This window comes from Stegostoma tigrinum, chromosome 8 (assembly GCF_030684315.1).
Source record: "Stegostoma tigrinum isolate sSteTig4 chromosome 8, sSteTig4.hap1, whole genome shotgun sequence".
Classification (NCBI taxonomy): Eukaryota; Metazoa; Chordata; class Chondrichthyes; order Orectolobiformes; family Stegostomatidae; genus Stegostoma; species Stegostoma tigrinum.
In genome coordinates this window covers 73,926,524-73,948,289 of record NC_081361.1, presented here as the reverse complement: position 1 = coordinate 73,948,289, position 21,766 = coordinate 73,926,524, and the positions used below count along the sequence as shown (strand labels likewise).

Here is a 21,766-nt window from a genome sequence, read left to right as displayed (position 1 = left end):
ATTATCTTCTTAGATATAAACATCCCAATAATATACAAGGATAAATGAAACAATAATAGTCATAGAGTCATATAGCATGGAAACAGACCCTCTGACTCATCCATGCCAACCAAGTCTTCCAAACTAAATCAGTCTGATTTGTCTGCATTTGGTCCATATCCTCCAAAACATTTTTTATTCATGTACCTGTCCAAATGTCTTTTAAATATTGTAATTGTACCTGTATCTACTACTTCCTCTGGTAGTTCATTTCACAGAAGAATCACCCACTGTGTGAAAAAGTTGCCCCTCAGGTCCCTTTTAAATCTTTCTCTTTTCTCCTTAAAAATATACCATCTAGTTTTGAACTCCCCTACCTGAGGGAAAAGACCTTTGTTATTCACATTATCTATGCCCTTCATGATTTTATAAACCTCTTTAAGGTTATCCCTCAGACTGTTATGTTCCAAATAGGAATGTCCCTGTTTATCCAGCTTCTCTTTATAACTCATACCCTCCAGTTCTGGTAACATCCTTGTAAATTTTTCCTGTACCCTCTCTAATGTAATAATATTCTTCTTATTGCAAGTTGAACAGTAGTGCACACAATAGCCCAAAAGTGGCCTGACCAATATCCTGTACAACCACAACATGATGTCCCAACTCATATATTCACTGGTCTGAGAAATGAAGGCAAATGTGCTAAATGCCTTCTTTACAACTTGCCTACCTGCAACACAACTTTCAAGAATATGTACCTGAATCCCTAGGTCTCTCTTCACAACAACACTCCCCTAGACCCTGCTGTATAACTGCATAAGTCTTGCCCTTGTTTGTCGTGACAAAAATGCGACACCTCACATTTATAGTCATGCAGCCATAAAGATGTAAAGCATGAAAACAGACACTTCATGTCAAATTTGTGAGTGCCAACCAGATATCCTAGATAAATTTAGTCCCATTTGCCAGCATTTGCCCCATATCCCTTTCAACCCTTTCTATTCAAATACCCATTCAGATGTCTTTTGATGTTGTAATTGTACCAGCCCCCACCACTTCCTCTGGCAGTTCTTTCCTTACACATACCATCCTCAGCGTGAAAAAAATGACCCTTAGGCCCCTTTTAAATCTTTCCTCTCTCACCTTAAACCTATGCCCTCTGGCTTTTGAATCCCCCCACCTGACTTTGTCTATTTAGCCTTTCCATGCCCCTGATGGTTTTATAAACCTCTATAAAGTCATCCCTCAGCCTTTGACACTCCAGGGAAAATAGCCTTGTTCGATGTTTTGCTATAACTTAACTCTTCCAAACCTGCAACATCCTCGTAAGTAACCCTCGTAACCCTTCCAAGATTCACAATTTTTTCCTATAGCAGGGAGGCCAGAATTGCATACAGTATTCCAAAAGTAGCCTAACCAATGCCCTGTACAGCCATATCATGACCTCCCTACTCCTATACTCAATGCACTGTCCAATAAAGACAAACATACCAAATGCCTTCTTCACTATCCTATCTACCTGCAGCTCCACTTTCAGGGAACTATGAACCTGCTCTCCAAGGTCTCTTTGTTCAGCTACACTCCCCAAGGTCCTTACCATTAAGTGTATATGTCCTGCCCCGATTCCCCTTTCCAAAATGCAGTACCTCTCATTTATCTAAATTAAACTCCATCTGCCACTCCTCGGCCCATCTGATCAAGATCCTGTGGTACTCTGAAGTAACCTCCTTGTCCAAATTAAACTCCATCTGCCACTCCTCAGCCCATTGGCTCAATTCATCTAGATCCCTTTGTGATCCTAAATAGCCTTCTTCACTACAACACCAATTTTGATGTCACGGACAAACTTACAACCATGCTTCCTAAATTCTCATCAAAATTGTTTATATAAATGACAAATAATAGTGGACACTGCTCTGATCTTGGTTGGAGAGCAGTGTGGATCTTGGAACTGCTCCTGAGTTAGACAATTTCTGCATGACGTTTTTGTCTTTAAGAACTGGTAACAGAATTTTTTTTAAATGTAAAGACAAATTTTTAAACATGCAATAAAAAAATTTAACCTAAAGCACTCCTTTATAAATTGAAAAGAAAAAAAACAGGTTTTGCATAGTACCCAAAAAAATCCCTTGTACAGTACCCAAAAATATACCTTGTATAGTATACAAAAACACCCTCATCACCCACTCTCATATTTGGAGCTCAGTTTTTGTAAGGAGGAACACACCTTTTAGCAGAGTTTTTCTGCATTATCTTCTATAACAAGCAATGAGAAAGAGAAGCTCAATAATGTGGGTTCTTATTTGAACAGAAGACTATCCATTGATGATGTCCACTGGGAGCTGAGTATAGCACATCTGATTTCTATCACTAATGCTGAGAGACCAAATCATGGGACTTATACATCATGTCTTGCTGACCTAAGTGATGATAGACAGTAGTTTAAGGTGTGCTCCCTTAAAGCTATATGTACATTAAATTAAAATATCATGCCATTTTCAAAACCAAAGATTTGCCCTTAAAAAATCCAACTACTTATAAAAAAAAGGAAAATAAATTGTGTCTGAATTAACTTTAAAATAAATTTACATGTCTCCAATATGCATTGGTACTTTGCTTCTCCAGCCAGCTTTGGTTGTGATGAATTTTGCCAGAACTTACAATACATTTTCAGAATGTTACTTAATGTTGCCTTGTTTATGATGCCTTAATCAAAACAAGGTTATTCAGCGTTTCTCTTTGTGGTGTTTTTCTCATTTGGCATCTATGTCATCGCACTATAATGACACTTGGTATTCACACTTGAAGTGAGCTTGGTTCTGGGCATATGCTAATGATTTCTGAGAGATTCCAGATGTTGTACTTAAAATTCCCATCCAATGTCCTGATTGGTAATTCATTTCTTGCCTGCTGGGCTTGAAATTCTTTCATTTTTCCCTGTTATCCAAGTAGTACATCATATATTCCTGGAGGTACCAATGACTGATGACTGGGGAGGTTTGTCCACACTTGGCTGCCACACTGTTTTTGATGATGTTCTTTATGGTGCATAGTCCTCATTAGTGTCTTGACACGTCCTAGCATATTGATAGCTCTGCAAGCAATGGACTCATGGAATCCACAACATATCTTGACCCATCAGGATGAGTCTATTGAGTAAAGTTTCCATCTAATGGATGCCGGGGTTGGAATCTTCAAGTCATGGCGTAAAATGGGCTTGATGCTGGTTTGTTAAATCATCATGTTTATCATTAGATGACCCTTGATTTTTGAGCATAGCATCTGATGACAGCAAGGGGTAGTATTCTTTAATGCTCACCATATTGCTCACTTTGTGTGTCAATGTAATTCTTTCCATCTGTGTAAATTGGCTAGAAAGTTTGTGGATATTGTCTTGATGCCATTTGGTATGCCTTGGTTTGGAATGATGCGAAGTCATTTTACATGGTGAGTCTTGATACATGTTTCACTTTCACTCTTTTCTTCTTGCTCTATGTGAAAGATTGAGGCTTAAAATTCTGCTCAGTCAAATCTTCAAAATCCATGCTCCCACAAACTACCACCATGTTGGCATATACTTCAAAAAAAATCATAAATCTTCAAACAGCACAATTGCTTACATGTTACATTTCTCTCTTAGATGTAAACATCCCAATCATTTGAAATGATATGTGAAAAGATAACAGGGATTTTTAAATTTAGTATTTTACTAGTAGCTCTCTGATTAATAAAGTGGACTGAATCAGAGTCAGTGAGCTGATCCCAGTGAAATTCCATATTCCCTTGGATAAGATATCTGTACTGCTTATGAAGTTCAGCCTGTCTACTGAATTCTATTGCTCGTAACGTCTTCTTTAGACTGTAACCATTCTGTTATGGCTTCATCTAGCATTTCTACTATTGTGCAGTCCTGTATGGCTTTTTTTCCTGAAGCCCATACTCGCAAATATTCACAGACAATATAAATTATTCATAAAACGGTGCAAGCCTTTCCCTAGTTCTTGACTGCGCTGATTATATTTTGCTTAATCTATGATGGGAGTTTGATGTTAAATGGAATTCAAACCCTTTAATTACACCATTGTATGTTGCAGTTTCTTCTGTTATTCTTTGTCTGGCAAGCTTGATGCTGGTACTGGTGCTGAACAATAATATACTAACCAGGTTTTAAATCACTTTTTATCAAGCTGTGATGCAGCATGGCATCTGTTAAACTTATTGGTGCTAAATTACCCAACACACGGCCTGGTCAGGGCTCTCTAAAGGATCTAACAAGGGCATGGCTGTTTCCAGCTGGGCGATGGGGACCAAAATGCTTACTTTCATTTCTGGAATTGTATGGTTTTCCTCTCATCTCCAGTTATCCCTTTCTCAAAACAATCTGACCTATCAGAGGTTATGACTTGCTGTGGTCAATTGATTACTTTTTCCCATTGTGAGCTGCTTTCCCAGCTATAGGCCTTCCCCCAGGGTATTTCAGCTTTGTGTGGGATTTCTCTCTCTGCAGTTTGGAGACTAGGTGGGTCTGGAAGCCTGCCACACATTGCTTCCTGTCACTACTGAAGTTCCACAGGATCATAGACATTTTACGCTGCTGAAGGAGGTCATTCAGCCCATCGCTCTGCAAATCAAGTCGAAGTCCCATCAGGACTTCCCCACGCTGCCCTCAGAAAGTTGGCTGGCTTCATGTTTCACCTACAACACCATGTTGTCTCTAAGCTTGACATTAGGTGCTCCTTACCTTGCATTCTACGTATCAGGTCACCACTACAGCCATATGATCAGATCAGGTCCTTACTCGTGTAAGTGAACATGGCTTGATTTAGCATAGCTATATCCATAGGATGGGAAAACATCTCCTGAGACTCTACAGATTCAGACTCTAATTTCATCTGATCCAAAGTCACTGTGACATAGCTCCATAAACTGTTCATAGATATATAGTTGACCCTTTAAACCTCAGACTACAAGAGTCATAGCTCCACATCTCTGTTTTGTGGTGCCCAAAAGTGGATGCAATTCTCCAGATAGGGGTCTGACTGAGCACTGGACAGTTTGTTGGAGATGCATTTCATGAGCCCAACAGGCCAGTCTCCTTCAGCAATTGATAGCTTCAACTTCTGTGTGATGAAAAACATGAAAAATTCTTTTGCAAAGTCACTGCGTTCTAATTTTCAATCACGCTGTCAGGTCTGACATATTATTAACACATACATTGGTGAAACGTGTCAAAATTCCTGCCCCACCACACATTCATTTTATTTTTTGGTATGTCTTATCTTGATAAACTCAATGGCACAATAGAAAACTATGGAAACAATTGATTGCAAATATTGTGTGGAAAGCCTCTCAAGCCTGCACAGTTATTTAAAGAGGTTCTCTTTAAAATCCAAAAATTTATGTGTTATAAAATTAGTCCACATGGCACAGGGGAACCTCATTCTTAAGTTATTTATAATTGAATATTACCAAATCCTTGGTGCTGTTGTACGAAAGGGGAAAAACATAGGCTGCATGAATCTTTTAAGAGGCTTTCTACAAACCTTAGCAGCATTGCTGGAGAAAATCAAAAATCAAATTGAACCAAATTAATAAATTCAATACATGCCTGCTTTAACTTAAATTTTCAACCCATATTCCTATTCTGCCTTATGCAGCTTTCTGTCGTGCTGTTGCCTTTCGCAGTGTTTATGTTTTGCTCAAATTTTAAAGTGATGATGGCTGTGATATTGGAGGCTGGCTAAGCTGCCTAACTCTGCTCTCAAATTGTTGCCAGGTTGCCTCCCTCTAAAGTTTTCTTTTACTTAGATCTTAAAGAGGTTTGACGAAAGCCATTCCCCAAAGACTCTCAACCCAAACAGTAGAGAAAACAGACTCCACGGTATTTCAAATGTAGAGTCCTCACATAGTATGACCACTAGATGCCACTGCCCTGAGAAATAAAGAGTGAACAGAAGCCACCATTGTCTATTTTGACAAGAGCTCTCCTCTTTCCTCCCCATGCCTTGATGTCTATGGTTGTTAATTTTGTTTGAAGTATATAGCTAGGACTTCAATTTACTCAGCTGTGCACACACTGCAGATGACAGCCTTTCCAGCGGTAACTACTGCCTCTCTCTGCATTGAGTCAACAGTTAACAAAAGTATATTTGGCAGATTAATGGTGATAGAATTTCAACATTAATGACTCTACTGTCAACAAAACTGATTTAAAACAATTCCCCGTCCCTTTATTGTGTACTTTAGAAGAGGTTTACTATGAACGAGACCAGCAGAATGACAGAGGAATAAACCCATATCTAAGCAAAGCCCTGCTGCAACATGCCTCCCTTAATCCTCACATCCTTTCCACAAAATTAATCACAAACACACTAAAGGTTTATCTTGAGTATGAAATGAATGAACATGAGAACAGGCTACAGACTCATCATTAGATATGGAAACAAGTTATAAGCAAGGTGTGACTTATTCAGTAGAGAAAGGTATCCACTTAACTGGTGAGCTCTGATGCAGATGAAAATTCATTAGTGACAGCAAAAATAATGGAGTGAGGTGTGAAAGGAATAGAGACAGAGAGGAAAGTAGAAAGGACTGACTTTGCTGAAGATGGGTTGATTCAGGCCAGTCCTGTGGTTACTGAAGTAGAAATTAGCTCCTCTTGCTTTTAATTTTCACAAAGCTGTCTTTAGTTGTCAGTGCCAGCACATGGCAGAGAGAACTGTGGTTACTTTTTACACAAAGTGTAAGTTATTTCCCGATCCCCTACAATGAAAGATAACATGTAAATTAGTGGGAAAGCGTGAAGACTGAATTTCAACCAGCCATAAACAGCAGAGTTCCCAAAATTGTTGAGGTAGCAATCAATAAAGTGAGTACTGTATGTTTTTATCTGTATGAAGTTTGACTGTACAGGGCAGTCCAGAGCCAGCCACCATAGTTTAACAATGTGGGCAAACCATTTAGGACTGAGGCGAGGAGAAATGTCTTCGCCCAGAGAGTGGTGGGTGTGTCTGTGGAATTCATTACCATAGAAAACAGTCAAGGCCAAAACATACATGATTTCAAACAAGATTCGGATATAGCACCTGGGGCTAAGGGGATCAAAGGATATGGTGGGAAAGAAGGAACAGACTACTGAGTTGGGTAATCAACACAATGAACAGCAGAGCAGGGCAAAAGGGCCAAATGGCCTGCTTTTCCTTGTATTTTCTATATTTTTATGTTTTTTTTCTGACAGGCTTACTTCATCAGTCCTTTCCAAACCCGTGATCTCCAACACTCTGCAGGACAGGGCTGCAGACAAATGGGAGAGAAGCCAGCACCTTGAAATTCACCTCCAAGTCACACTTGTTGTTGAGTCAAAAGCCTAGAACTCCAGTCCTAAGCTCATTGTACTTGTACCTACACCAGATGGTTTGCAGTGGTACAAGAAAGTAGTTCACCAACCCATTCTCTGGGGCGAGAATGGACAATGAATGCTAGCCTGGCTAGCCACTCTCATATCCTTTAAGACTTTTTTTAAAAAGAAAAGTCTGTGTACAATTAATGTGCACATTATGAATATAAACAGATTACATTTACTTATGGATGGAGACTAAGCTGGGATTATGGCGATGAGAGCCTCTTTTCTTTCTGCCTCCACCCTGTTTTAATTGATAAAACGTCTGAAATCGAAGTAAATCCATAATCTGATACTGACATGATAATCTTCACTCTACAGTACAGAGCAAAGGAGCAGAGGGAGCTTTCTGGTGCTGTTAAAGTTTGCTATCCCTAAACTTGGGGTGTTTGACTTTGATGTAGTGCAGACAGTAGATTCCATCCTTCCGCAATACACCTTGAGTGCACAACTGGAAACCAACAAAAATATTACTTGTTTTATGCTGGCACAACATAACAAAGATACATAGTGGAGAAGCCGTTTTCGAAGGTAAGAAGTGACCACAATGTAACAAAAGGAACAAAAAATACATTCCCTGGGAATTATACTGTGGGTTAATTGTTTGTTCAATTAAAATGCTTCTTTCTTGTTGCTTTACTGGAAAGCAGTAATTTATTTCAGGTAACAGAGAGAACTTCTAGTGAATGTGTTAAGCATTGATGAGTAGTTACCCGACAAGGTGCTTCCAGGCCAGTACACACTGAATAAATTATGACAAAGAGTGAAGATTAGTGAAGATTAGAATAGTTTACAACTTCCGAATCAGTCATTGCAAAAAACAAACCAACTTTACATTTTTGCTTTGTTTTTCATTTTCTCTGCTGAGTTTCCATCAAGTTTGTTTCACAACTCAAATGCTGATTATGTTCTGCTGCGGAAAGGTCTGGAGGCTATTTGAGGATACGATTAGTGGAAATTGTTTCTGACGGCTGATGTTACTAATCATTTTGCCAAGAACATTCATTGCCATTGGCTTAAGTAGGAATACCATAAATGAATGGAAGATGCTGCAATGTTGGATGCTGGGTACTTTGCCAGTTACAAGGTCATAGTTTGCATATGTTCATAGCCTACAGCTCGAATACAACATATCAAGGAGCTTATCAAGGGTGGCTCAATGGTTAGCACTGCTGCCTCACAGCACCAGGAACACGGGTTCAAGTCTACCCTCAGGCAACTATTTGCACATTTGCACATTCTCCCCTTGTCCTTGTGCGTTACTGCCGCATGCTCCAGTTTCCTTCCAAAGATGTGGAAGATAGATGGACTGGCCATGCTAAATTGCCCATACTGTACAAGAGTGTGTGAACTAGTCATAGGAAATGCAGGGTTCCAAAGAAAGGGTAAGTGGATGGGTCTGAATGGGATGCCCTTCAGGGGCCAGTATGGATTTGTCAGGCCAATTGGCCAGCTCCCAGACTGTAGGGATTCTATAATTATACTCTGTGGCAAAGGATTAAAAAAATCCCTATCCATTGTGATACTACATCTGGATAGAACCTCTTCTTGCCATCTTGATCCTGAATGATTTTTCACAAGACTTTAGGTTAGCAGGGCTCTCTGTCAGTATGACCATTGCTATAGAAAGACAGCCTGCTGCTGGAGGACTGGGGACCCAGTTTCATATCCCACCATAGCTGATGGTGGAATTTGAATTCAATAACAAAAAAGAATCTGGAATTACAAATTTACTGATGACCATGAAACCATTGCCAATGGTTGGGAAAAGCCCAAAGACTCCCTAACATCCTTCAGGGAAGGAAATCTGCTGTCTTCACCTGGTCTGGCTTGCAAGTGACACTGGACCCATAGCAATCTACCATCTGAAATGGTCTAGCAAGCCACTCAGTTCAAAGGCTGCTGGGGAACGGCAATAAAAATGCTAACCAGCTAGCAACGCCCATGTCTGCAAAGGCACTACTGCTCCAATACAGGAACAAAAACAGAGGTGCTAGGAAAGGGGGTGAAATGGAAACCCAAAGACCAAGCACGAATTCTGTTAGCCAAAGAACTAATAATGCCTTTGCCTCTCAGAAATGGTGAATCAAAGACCTTATTCTACAACCCTTTTCTTCTCACGGTGGGATGAATCAGATCAGTGGTTAAAGACAAAGATGTAGGGAAATGTACAAGGCCGCATCATTTACTAACGCACTAGCTTGATTAAGCAGTATACAGCAAAGAAACAGCCACTCATCTTCCAGGTAGACTGGAGAAGGGAAAAGAAATGGGATTGTGATGGGAATAGGACAAAAAGCATCATTTTCTAATTTTCTGCAACAGTACAGATTGATTTTCGTTAAAATGGCAGGTGAAAATTCAGGGCAATTTACATTATGTTACACATTGTGAAACATGCAGATTGCATTCCACTCAAGGACTGACGAGCTTGAAAATACTGTTACAATCATAATTGGAGACAGAGATTTATCTAATTTTCATAATTACCCTGAGGTCCTTGAAAGTTTGTTATTCAATGTAATGTTGTTCTGTGTTATCCGCAAGTTAGCATCGGTGGGGTTTTCTTTATTATCAGTCTTAATATGATAAACGATCTGTGGAAATCCCAAGGAAAAAGATAAACAACATTTATTCCATTCCTTTTATTTTTCACTTAATCTTTAAAGTCACTTGAAGATGATGGGGGAAAACCATGTGCAATGCGTCATGTGTATCACGTATACTGCCACAGCTATTCTCTGGCTTCAGATTTACAACCTGATTAGCCAATGCAAGAGCATGCAGATTTTGAATAAGAACCTTACATCCATATAATGTAAAACATTTTATTAGGTGGATACATGTCGCAGCACAATGTATAATGCACCCAGAAGTGTTGTACCCCATTTACAGAAAGTGTGTTCCAGCGAGGAAAAAATACAATTGCTTTCCTTTGTTCTATTCATCCACTTTATAAAGTGTAACAGTATAAGTTCAGTGGATATTTGCACTGTAAGTAGAAGTTCTGTGCACTTAACTTCAATGCTTGAATCTCAAGGGAGAAAAGACCCAGTAATGTCAGTCTATATATATTATAGTAGAAGCTTTTCTGAGATGGCAGCAAGGAACTCTGCAACTGTATTAACCACATTGCTTTCCCGTACATTTGAACACCACAACCTGGCAATGATACAAGTGACAATGAAGCTGTCAGATTGCCACCAAACTGTAGCTCATTCATATCCATCAGATAAAGAAATGTGTCACCGTGACTCGATCAGATCCATATTTGGCTCCAGTGACAAACCAACATGGTTGACTCTGAATTGCTCAATAATGTGGTCTGGTCCTTCTCAAGGAAGCTACAGATAAGCAATAGTTATCAGCCACACAATCTTACACTATTAATTAATGTAAACAAAAAGATTCTCCGCCATTCCAAATGATTCCTTTTATAATGCTTTGAGCTGTCAACGTTAGTAAAACCTTGAGACTATTTATTTCCCAAATTGGCCTATGTTAGCTAAAACGTACACAGAATTACAGCCTTCTTGTGGTCAGTGGCATCACATTTATATAACACGTGTCATACACGACAATTCAATCCTTTCCCATAACATCAAGAAAAGTTAATACTTTGAGAATGCAAAATCTTGCAGTGTAACAGATAGCAGTATACAGTGAAATACAGAGCTTTTCCAGCTGTAGCAAACTGACATATCAGTAACAACAGAGGTTTCACAGCTGTCTCTACTGGAAAGTGATTAACTCCGAAAATTCCTCTTTCCCAGTAAGCATTGTCAGATCAAAGACTGATACAGTTTCTGGAAAGTCTTTTTTTTAATTACATTCTATTCATTTTGTCATGAACATGGATGCATGCCTTCATTTCATCCATTACTCAATCTGTGGCCTTGTGAGATGATAATGTGATTTAATTTTTTAAAATTCATTCACAGGATGAGGGCGACACTGGTCAGGCAGCATTTATTGCCCATCCCTAATTGCCCAGAGGGCTGCTGAGAGTCAACCACATTGCTGTGGGTCTAGAGTCATATGTAGGCCAGACCAGTTAAGGGTGGCAGTGTCCTTCCCTAAAGGACATTAGTGAACCAGATGGGTTTTTCCGACAATCGACAATGGATTCATGGTCATCGTCAGATTCTTAATTCCAGATATTTATTGAATTAAAATTCCACCATCTGCTGTGGTGGGATTCGAACCTGAGTACCCAGAACGTTAACAGTCCACCGATAATACCACTAGGCCATTGCTTCCCCTTATTAATTAATGAGATGAGAACATTGCCATTGGGCCAAACGTGCATTCTCCATTCCTATTTGTCTTTGAGAAGAAGGTGGTATTGAACCACCTCTTTGAACAACTACAATTCTTGGTAGGGGGTGGAGGGGAGGAGTGGTAGTGCTCCTGCTGGTGGCGGTAAGTATACCTCCCAGTGCTGCTAGGAAAGATTTTGAATGAGCAACAATGAAGGTACGGCAATAAAGTTCAGAGTTGGGATGGTGTATGGCTTGCAACGATCGGGTTGAGTGTTGAAGGCAGTGAACAGTTTGCTAATCAAACAGCCCACTTTGTTCTGGAGATTGTTAAATTTTTGAGCGTTGGAACTGTTCATGAAAATGGAGGCTACCCCAGGAAAGATAAATGAGCAATTGGTTGCCCAGAGGAAGAGCGAGAAATTTATAGCATAAACTTGCAAGTCCAATGATTCAGATAGCTGCTATGGAAACTGACTAAACTTGTCACATTCATGTATAGTACAGGTTTCATGCTAACTGAAGACCCCATGAGAGGTGTATCATTAAAACATTCATGTGCCTCTTTATGTAAAACTGTCTGAGAGCTAACATCATTAAATCTTTCAAAATCCAAATTATGACATTCCACTTTAACAACATCAAAGGAGGGATGTGAAGGGAAATATGTAATAGCTTGCAATTCTGCACACAGCCAAGAGTAGTGAACTGTCAATATGTTTTTCTTACCTCTTCACACATATCTGTGAGAAGTGATATTTATCAATAATTTATTCAGAAATAAAAATGGTTTTTCTATTGCTCTTCCATGTATAATGTGTTATCATGATGTAGTGATGATTTTTTTAAAGTAAAAAATATAATGACTGCTCTGCAGTCAAGTGAATTCACCCAACTATTACAACACGGAGTCAAACAGGAAAGGAGGGGAGGTCAGAGGTAGGAATACAACTCTATAGACCCTGTTTTTCAACACATTCTCCATTTTCATCACAACTCCCAGCTGGGAGCTTGCAATTACAGGATCAGTCTTATTGATTGCATTGTACCTTTGACATCTTCACTTAGTTCTCAATAAATAATATAGCTGTTAAGAAGCTGCTACTGCATATATCAAGAACATTTAATGGGGATTTCCTTCATGCTAGTTCATGACCTTCAACTTGACAGCTGTGGCAGAGAACAAAGAATGAAACTGCACATATTGTTAAATAAATAACAGAATTTCAACCAATCTGGAAGTTGTAACTTCATCTCAAAGTATCAAAAGTAGTTATAAACTACTTTATATGGAAGCTAATGATGAATGCTTCATGTGTATAATCATGACAATTTTCTGCCTTTGGTTTCACAATCCAATTGGCCAATCCAAAACCAGGCAGAATTTGAAACAGAAACTTACGCCCAAGCAGATGTAAAATGATTTATTAGGTAAATGCATATCTCAGCGTTAGTGTGTGATATTGTGTAATGCACAAGAGTTTTTCCTCATTAATAGAAAGTGCGATGTAGAAAGGAACAAAGGCAACATGTATCAGAGATAATGAGAACTGCAGATGCTGGAGAATCTGAGATACCAAAGTGTGGAGCTGGATGAACACAGCAGGCCAAGCAGCATCTTAGGAGCATAAAAGCTGAAGTTTCGGGCCTAGACCCTTCATCAGAAAAGGGGGATAGGGAGGGTTCTGAAATAAATAGGGACAGAGGAGGAGGCGGTTCAAAGATGGATACAGGAGAAGATAGGTGGAGAGGAGACAGACAGTTATAGGGGCGGGGATGGAGCCTGTAGAGGTGAGTATAGGTGGGGAGCTAGGGAGGGATAGGTCAGTCTGGGGAGGACGGACAGGTCAAGGGGGCGGGATGAGGATAGTAGGTAGGAAATGGAGGTGCGGCTTGAGGTGGGAGGAGGGGATAGGTGAGAGGAAGAACAGGTTAGGGATTCGGGGATGAGCTGGGCTGGTTTTGGGATGCAGTGGGGGGAGGACCGATTTTGAAGCTTGTGAAATCCACATTATGTACATCGCTTCCTCGTTTCCATCATTGGGCTCAGAAATTATATAATGGGAGCATCCAAAACTGCCACTTATTGAAATGACTTCCCAGTTATCTCTTAGACTTCATACACTTAATGATTGACAAGAATTCCTTATTTAGATAACATCAGACAGGTAAAACAGTAGACAGGCTCATTTTGCACAATACGCTAAACCTTGTTCTTTGTATCGGAGGGAAACCTAACCTGCAACCCAAATGAAACAATGACAATTGTAAGTAACAGCAATTTTAACATAGTGTGAGCAGGTTCTTGCAACAAGTTATTTGTTTATACCCTTTGTCAAGAAATGCTGCATGTATAATATGGAAACTTTGATCTCCCTGGTTAGACACAGTACACATTAAATATTGAATAATGCTCTCTTTTCATTGAACATCCCAAATCTCAGTGAGTTTCTTCCTATCCAAGTAGAAAAGCCATATGTTTGGATAGAGTGAACTCTGTTACTGACAGAAGTGAAATGATTTACTTGAACTGAGACTTTCATCATGACAAAGGGTGTTTCAATTATACAAAAGTGCCAGTGAATTTGCAAACATCAAGTCCCATCTGAAACCCAACTCTTTCATTTTTATGAGGGGTCAAGTTCCCAAGATAGCTGGCCATATAAATAACAAAGATTCTAGAGTCCTAAGTGCAAGAGTGGGAGATTAGATCAAGTTGGACCAAGCTGGTTCTCAGTGCAATTCTTTTGGAAAGCCAAGGCCCTGCTTTGGGAAGATGAGGTATCTCTATAGATATGGTTCCAGGGCACCATAGGGTTGGGGGTCAGGCATCTTGGACTTAACTGTGGAGAATGCTGTGCATTAAAAAGTGGTGATGCACTTTGGAACTCTTAAACTTGTTAAGATTTGTCAACCAGTGTCTATAAGTGTCAATAAGTGTGGACTTGACAAGAAGCGTCAAAGTGTGTTTTAATGAACAAAATTGCTTTTCTCAGTGAAGTATGGTCTGCAAAATAGAACATAAGCAATAGAACTGTATTTTTTTTTTCTCCTATGTGCTTAGGTACTTGAGAATACGCAATGAGTTGTCATGGTAAGTGAAGGAGGAAAGGATGATGGATGAAGGGAGCCTGGTTAGCACTGGGATAAAAGGGGCCAGGGAGGATAGTTTGAGGGCATTAGGTTGTATGGGACATCTTGGATGAGACATGAAGAGTGAGGGAGATAAAGAGGTGAGGGGAGGAGAGATTTTTCAGTGATAACAAGGTGTTGAGCTGGATGAGCACCACAGGCCAAGCAGCATCAGAGGAGCAGGAAAGAAGACCCTTCCTCAGAAATGGAGGAGGGCAAGGGAATTCTGAAATAAATAGGGGGAGAGGGGGAGGCAGATAGAAGATGGATAGAGGAGAAGATAGGTGGAGAGGAGACAGACAAGTCAACGATGCGGGGTTGGATCCAGTAAAGGTGAATGTAGGTGGGGAGTTAGGGAGGGGATAGGTCGGTTCAAGGAGGATGGACAGGTCAAAGAGGTGGGATGAGGTTAGTAGGTAGGAGATGGGGATGGGGCTTGAGTGGGAAGAATGGTTAGGGAGGCGGGGATGAGCTGGGCTGGTTTTGGGATGCAGTTGGGTGAGGGGAGATTTTGAATCTTGTGAAGTCCACATTGTTACCCTTGGGCTCCAGGGTTCCCAAGGGAAATATGAGAATCTGTTCCTGCAGCCTTTGGGTGGTATTGTTGCAGCACTGCAGGAGGCCCAGGATGGACATGTCATCCAAGGGGCGGGAGGGCAAATTGAAATGGTTCGCGACTGGGAGGTGCAGTTGTTTAGTGCGAACCGAGCGGAGGTGTTCTGCAAAGCAGTCCCCAAGCCTCCGCTTGGTTTCCCCGATGTAGAGGCAGCCACAACGGAACAGCAGATGCAGTATACCACATTGGCAGATGTGCAGGTGAACATCTGCTTGATGTGGAAGGTCTTCTTAGGGCCTGGGATGGGGGTCAGCGGAGGTGTAGGGACAGGTGTCACGCTTCCTGCGGTTTGGTGGGGTTGGAGGTGAGTGTGGAGCGGACAAGGGAGTCATGGAGAGAGTGGTCCCTCCAAAAAGCAGATAAGGATGGGGAGGGAAAAATGTCTTGGGTGGTGGGATCAGATTGCAGATGGTGGAAGTGTCAGAGGATGATGTGTTGGCTCTTGAGGTTGGGGGGGGTGATACGTGAGGACTAGGGGGATTCTGTTTTGGGTTTTATTGCGGGGGTGGTGGTGAAGGATGAGTTGTGGGAAATGTGGGAGACACAGTCGAGGGCGTTCTCGGCCACTGTGGGGGGGAAGTTGCAGTCCTTGAAAAACAATGACAACTGGGATGTCCGGGAGTGGAATGTCTCATCTCAGGTACAGATGCGGCGGAGACGAAGGAGTTGGGAATGGAATTTTTGCAGAAAGTTGAGTGAGAAGAGGTGTACTCTAGGTAGCTGTGGGAGTCGATGAGCTTGAAATGGGTATTGGTTTCCAGGTGAATGCCAGAGATGGAGACAGAGAGGTCCAGAAAGGAGAGAGAGGTGTCAGAGACAGTCCAGGTGAACTTAAGGTTGGGGTGGAAGATGTTAGTGAAGTGGATGAACTGTTCGAGCTCCTTGTAGGAGCATGAGGCAGCGTCGAAACAGTCATCGATGTAACGGACGAAGAGGTGGGGGATAGGGCCATTGTACCTTTGGAAGAGGGATTGTTCCACCTTTCAGTATTTAGGGGTGTTTCAGTATTAGTTTTTAAAAATTGTGGAGCCCCAGCCAGGCTTTCCCCCAACTTTCAGGAACTGGCAGCTTATTTCCCTCTTCTCGGATTGCCCAGCCTCACTCCGTACTTGCCCATCCTGCCAGGCTGAAAATGGGGAAACCAACTGGCCACTTTTAAATACTAGCTTCAAGGGCTGTGTTCAAACCAGAAACTGGGGGCCTTGTGTTTCTGTAACATCTAAAACCACGGGAAGTCTTGCAGTATCTTACACACAATAAAAGACTTTTGAAGTGCAGGCGTTGTTGAAAGGTATAAACTTACGTTTGAAATTATCAAAGGCTTTGCCATTATCCTCCAATCCTTCTTTTATTTAGGAGAAGTAACAGGTATCTGGTGGATTGCAAATGTTATGCAAGAGATCCCTGGATTTATGAATGCTTGTACTTACAAATGTAACCCCATAGAGGAGTGTAATTTTAAATATCGAACACACAACCATTTCCTGTACTTATGAACAGCTGCTTTCCATTGACCGGCATTGTGTTCAACTTACGTATGATTTGACTTGTGAACAGACTGCAGAATGGAACCTGTTTGCAACCCAGGGACTGGCTATATCTTTTATTTAAAATAAAGATTATACCTGGCAACTTTAGGCCAATTAGCCTAATGTAGGCAGTATGCATCATGAGGTATTCAGATGGTGGGATTTAGGTGTAGATCGTGGGATGCCTGATCACAAAAGGAGGGTCATGGTTGCAAGGGAGAGTCTGACAGTAGTTTGGGTGGGCAGCACACAGATCAGAGTGGGAAACTAAAGTGAACACACACTCTCACTATAAAAAGTGGTGATCACATTGCTAATGTGCCCCTGAACCTGCACCCATTCAAACAGGAAGTGGGAGACTACAAGGCAGATTCACTTCCTGCTCCAGATTTATTTAACCTTTTGCTGTCAAACTGTTTTTGGGAGTTGAGACTCAGTTGAAAAAACACTGAGGAAAAACGAGTTGACATTTGGACAAGTATGGGCTAATAGATGACAGTTAACATCAGTTTGTGAAATGTGAATTCTGTTTGACTAACTTATCCAGCTCTATATGAAGTAATTGGATGGAACAATGAAGGTAGAACAGTTGATGTGTATTTGGACTTACAAAAGTCATTCATCAATTTACTAACTAATAAATATGTCAGCAAAATTATAGCTCTTGGGATTAAAGGATACTGACAATGTGAATTCAAGTTGCACAAGGCTTACAAAGCAGAGAATAGTGTTGAATAGTGTTTTATTCTGCAGAGGGAAGTGAGTGGTCATGGTATTGGAACAAATGTTTTCCTTGAAGCATGCATTATTGTACTAGATTTATAATAATAATTTTATTGTTTGCAAATGACACAAAACGCAGAAATTTGTAAATACTGAGGGCTGTAAAAGATTACAGGTGCAATGGTAAAATGAGTAGACACCTGGTGGATGAAATTTAATGCCAAATATGATGTGACAACTGAATGAGATGAGGTAATGTAAACCAAATTATATCATTTTTAGAATGGATTTTAACAAGAACACCGGGACAAAATAACTTCTGAAAGCTACATCATCGCTGAAGGTCAAAGTTACGACCATGTCTGGAGGGCCAAATAAACTCCTCACTTTTCATTCCTGAACTTGGTTTAACAATAGTATTTTCTTTAAAATTGTGAATTTTTTTTACAAAAATGTGTCTTTTTAAAATTCCATATGTACTTGAACCTGTGTAAAGCTACATGACGAAATAAATCAGACACATCTCTTGAGTTACCACAATTAAAGGATTAGTTTTATTGTAAATGCACTCACATATAAAACACATTTGAAAAACCTAAAACTCATCCTAAATTCAGCGACATACACACAAAAACACTAGCATGCAGAACAGAACATGTTATGGAATGGGGGAGATGCAACTGGCAAGAAGTTAAAATCTATAGGTAAAAATAAATTTATGTTTCAAGTTTCTTTGGTAGAGTTGAAGTTCCATTGGTTGCAGCCAATGTAATCTTATTCTTGTTCTTCTGGAGATGCTCTCTTTCAAACTGCAATCAGTTCTTTTCCAGAGTGGGTGTTCTGGCACTTGAAGTTTCTCTTATTTATAAATTCACTGTCTCGGTTATGTATTCCAACTTGTAACAGAGCTTTAAAAAAACTGTCAGGATAAAGAGCTGTTGTTATTCCACACGGCACGTATTACTTTTCTGTTATATGCAGAAAAGCTTATAATCAGCTTTTCACAAAGGGCAGTTTTGGTCAAGTGATAGCTGACTATTGGAACAAAATAGGGACAAACCATTGCTAATGAAAGAGTTTTACTCCCATTGTCAAAGCCACCTAAATGCATTAAAACAAAGGAAGTCTTCAGAACCCCTTTGTATAATATCTTTGAATAGTATTGTACAAAGGGTTTAGGTAGATTCCCTTTGTCTCTGGTAGTTTCTACAGACAAGATCCTGAGGATTTCTCAAGATAGTTTGCATAATCGCAAGCTTAAAATTCTCCAGGGGAACAGTTCAGGCATATCCATTATTAATCCATGTCAGAAGTTGTAGGAAACTTATCCACGCTTATAGGTCAGGTGACCCTTGCAGCCATTTTAAAACACAATGTTCGAGCTCATTTGTTTTCTTCCATAACAAAGTCTTGATTGTTAAGCCTGTCAATGGAATTAAAGATTAATATTCTGTATATGACAACTTCTTGATGGGTTATATGTACTCAAATTTTTGAGTGTGACAGGACAATTTGAGAAGGCCATTAAGAAAAACACAAGGATTTGCTGATACAATAGGGGACATAAGTAAAAGAGTTATGCGAAACTGTTGAAAAAACTTAACTGGAGTAATCTGAGAGCCATGACTTAGAGAGATGTTAGGGGGCTTAGAGAGACTGCAGAAGCGATTTATTGGCGTGGTACTAGAGATGAGCGACTTGGAGAGATTTGAGAATCTGGATTGCTCTACTTGAAGCGAGTTATGGTGAAATAAATAGAGAAATTATTTCCACTGGCAACAGAAAAGATAGCAAAGTAGACAGATTTAAGATGGTTGGCCACAGAACCTGAGATGACAATGTGAGACTGTCTTTATGCAATGAGTTGTTATGCCACACTGGGTTTTGGAAGCAGTAGCAATAGTAACTCTCAAAAGAATACTTAAAGAGAAAATAATTTTGCAGGATATTGTGGAAAGAGCAGGAATGCAACCGCTAAAGACCCAAACAGACAAGACGGACCAAGTGGTATTCTTTTTTGCATCAATCTTTGATTTGTAGCTGTGTAGGATCCCATCTCACCACACTAACCATCTTTGTGGTCTCCCTGTGTGAGATTGCCATTTCACTAACCAATAATACTGGATGGCACAGTTTAGTTTTGCTGTGGATTAATGCCAATTTAATTAAATTTCCAATACTAGTTTCTCTACGCTTCCATAACTGACAGAGAGATCTTTCATACAGTGAGTCTGCTTGATTCGCCAAGAGGAGAAACAAGTATTCTAAAAGATACAGGAAGGCTTGCATTTGTATCAATTATAAGCATTTGAGTTTTGAAGCATTTTAAATCCAATTAAGTATTTTTTTAGAATTTAGACACTGATGTAATGTGGGAAATATAGCAGCCAATTTATGTCAGCAAACTCCCACAAATAGCTATTATAGTAATGATCAGATAACCTGATTTTGTGATACTGATTGAGGGATAAACATTGACCAGGGCTTGTGAGATAGCTCTCCTGCATTTCTTCTTCAACCCACACAAGCAGGCAAACGGGTCTCAGTTTAATATCTCATCCTAAAGTTAACACTGTTCTGCACTGAATTGGAGTAGTTAGTCTGGATTTTTGTGCTCACATCTTGGAGTAAGGCTTTAAAAGTGCCGCTGACTGAACCAGAGCTAGCATAAATACTACTCATATTCACTTATGAGCTAAAATGATATGTGTTCTGTTTTACAGATAGACCTCCAGTCTATAACAGGACTTGAACATGGGGAAACTTTATCCATTTCGCTGCTGTAGTAACTGACGTTGTGTCTTGTACGAGATGGTTACATTTTGAAGAGGTAATATGTATTAACCTCCTTTTGTCTCCAACATACATTATTTTCATCCTTCCGAAAACTATATGTTTTACTTCAATGACCAACAGATTTTTTTTCTCTTAATTAGTTTACTCAAAGAGACTAGTTTTACTTCTGCTGAAGCTTTTAATCACGTTTCATTTCTAGGGACACAACCTGCTGTTGTGAGTCAGATGTTTTTATTGAACAACAGCTCGATTACTTTCAATAATTTTGTCTTACTTTGGATTAGAAAATGTTGGCTGTTTAATAGGGGGATTAAGTCTCACACCATCACCCAGAATGGCAGTTAACTCACCTGGATCAGCTACGTATCAAAAAACATTATTGTTGGGTCTCAGCTTGGCTTTAGGTGCAAATCAGCGATCCCTGAGGACTGTGAGATATTGCCTGCTGTGGCTGGTTGGGTTCCTGGCAGAGTGATTTGATTTAATAATGTAAAATCACATTGCCAGGGATTACCAACCTGTCGCCAGCTATTACCAGCCGTTCCTAGAAGAAAAATGCATCTTGCCACTGGGGACAGCTGGGAATGGTAAACCCTGTCCACCTCACTGCAAACATAGGAATTGCTAGAGGAGAAAAGTTCAGAGTCTGACATCTGCCGCTCCATTGACAGCATGGTGCAACAGGGCAGCTTCTGTTTTTCACACATTAAGAGTGAAGCCTCTCCTAACCTGTGTGATGTCTCCCTTGTTAGGAAGGATTACAGCAGACACAGGAGTTATTTTGACAGTGTAAAATGTGTATGCCCACTCAGTAAACATCTACTGGAACTATTGGAACTGAAGAGCTGTTTTAATAAGAGGACAGTATTGTACATTTTACATTGCTGTTGCACTTAAATTATAAAGAGTTTGCTGGAGAGTTTTGTTTTTCCTGAATTCACCTTTTAGCAAAACCAATTTGTTTGGGTGGACAGTTTGTTACTGTGAAAAGGATATATGCAGAGGTAATCGTTGCTTTGTTGTTCTAAGGCTTGAATACTCCTCAGCACAATAGTATCACTCACTCTGAAGGAGTGGTGAACATGCGGAGAGTTTATGAGGGTAATGCCACAACAATCCACTCTGCTGATCAGAAATCCCACCCACTGTCGGTACAAATTGGATGTGCATTGCTCAGAATTTTGCAACCAGTAAAATTATCCTCTGTAAATCATGGAAAATAATAACACTCAAAAAATGTTCAGTTGTTCACTACACTTTCTTCCTTTCTGTTTGATATAAAAAACTGAGAATGTGTTTGATTCCATTGTATGGTATGATATTCCATTGAAAA

The 21,766-nt window shown here is 40.1% G+C and overlaps 1 long non-coding RNA gene across 2 annotated transcripts in view; it reads left to right on the top strand.

The window, feature by feature from the left end:
- The window catches only part of LOC125456612 (uncharacterized), a 93,623-nt gene that overhangs the window by 48,086 nt on the left and 23,771 nt on the right, over positions 1 to 21,766 (top strand). For both annotated transcript variants that reach the window (XR_007248481.1, XR_007248480.2), the window contains exon 3: positions 20,361 to 20,467. This is a non-coding gene — a long non-coding RNA (uncharacterized LOC125456612). The remainder of the gene's footprint in view (positions 1 to 20,360; positions 20,468 to 21,766) is intronic.